Source organism: Meleagris gallopavo, chromosome 22 (genome assembly GCF_000146605.3).
Source record: "Meleagris gallopavo isolate NT-WF06-2002-E0010 breed Aviagen turkey brand Nicholas breeding stock chromosome 22, Turkey_5.1, whole genome shotgun sequence".
Classification (NCBI taxonomy): Eukaryota; Metazoa; Chordata; class Aves; order Galliformes; family Phasianidae; genus Meleagris; species Meleagris gallopavo.
The window spans coordinates 5,399,118-5,400,619 of record NC_015032.2 but is presented as its reverse complement, the minus strand read 5'-3'; positions in this window follow the sequence as shown (position 1 = coordinate 5,400,619).

Sequence of the window (1,502 nt, the reverse complement as noted above, 5' to 3'; positions counted from 1 at the left end):
CGCTGAGAATCGGAGAGCGGGGTCACCGCCTGGAGCTGCGTGGAACCGACACGGAGTGGGAACGGGGTGGGAGGTGGGGGTGGGAGGGGGAGCAGTCGGGGTGGGGGTTCAGCCGTGGGTCTGTCTTCGTGGAGCTGTGGGATATCCCGGATTAGAAGGAACAGAGGTCATCGGGTCTGGCTCCAGGCTGGGATGGATGTTCTGGGACATTTCTGGGTCATTTCTTGGAACCAGTGTCCCCAGTGGTGGAGAGGTACTGGGGAGGAGTTTGGGTCCCCCACACCCCTTGTTCCGAGCCCCCGACAGCCCTGCCCCAACCCCTGTACACCCCCTGCCCCAGCTGCACGGTTCTCTATCCCCAGTGCTGACTCAGGGTCACGTCCCAGGGGCAGCGTCTCACACAGTGCTGGGTGACCTCTCTGCCCTTCACTGGTGACGGTGAGGATGAGGAAGGACAGCACAGCAGAACCCCATTGGTGGATTCGGGATGCAACACCCAGTGATCCCAGCTGGGCAGTCCCCAGGATCCCCACCCCACTACTGGGACTCTGCACTTTGCTTTGCTTTCGGGTCAGTACTCTGCTGCTGCTGCTCCCCCTGGTGCTTTTTGCAGGCAGGGTGCAGCACTGCCAGCGGGATGCAGTGCCGTTAATGGGCTGCAGTGCTGTTAATGGGATACAGTGCCGTTAATGGGGCACAGCACCATTTGCAGAGCTTGCACTACAGGTGCCACCTCTCCCGTTTGAGGATGTACACAGAGCACCTGCTGCCCACCCACCTCCGTGTGCACAAACAGCCCGAGACACACCTGGTAGTGGCAGAAGTCCCTTTTATATCCCTGAATTGCATTACAAGTAATACTGCGGGCGGTCGGTTCTCCTCTTACCGCGGCCTGTCCAATACAAAACCTGGCAGAAAAAGAAAAGCGATCATGCACGGAAAAAATTATTGCTGTGGTATCCGCTATGTACAGTATAACACACGGGGCAGCCCCGCACGCTGCGCTGCCCGAGGGGACGCACGAAAAACGCTGCAGCTCGGGCTGCCCACGGAGCTCAAAGTGACCCTGGGAGCCACGGGCACGGCGGGAGGAAGACTGCGGTGGGAGGAAGACGGAGCAGGAAGACTGCAAAGGGAGAGCCGGGCTGAGCCCCTGGGTGCCGAGGCCCGAGGTAGGAGCGGCTCGCTGCGGGGCAGGGGTTGCATAGAATCGCTGCTTCGTCCCTGTGCAGGGAGCAGAGCGGGAGCTGGCGGTGTGGGGTTCTGTCTCTTGGGGCTGTGTCCCCATCTGTGTCCCCGTGACTGTGTCCTGGGCACGGCGATCCGCCTCCGGTCTTGGCAAATAAATAGTGAAAAGCAGAAGGAATAAATAATATAAATAAGAGTATCAATTAAATAGACTCACCCGGGCTCTGTGGCACCACCGACCCCTCCTGGGGTGTGCGGGGGGTGAGGGCAGAGGGGCCTGGGGTTGGCCATGGGGGAGAGGGGATGGAAGCAGC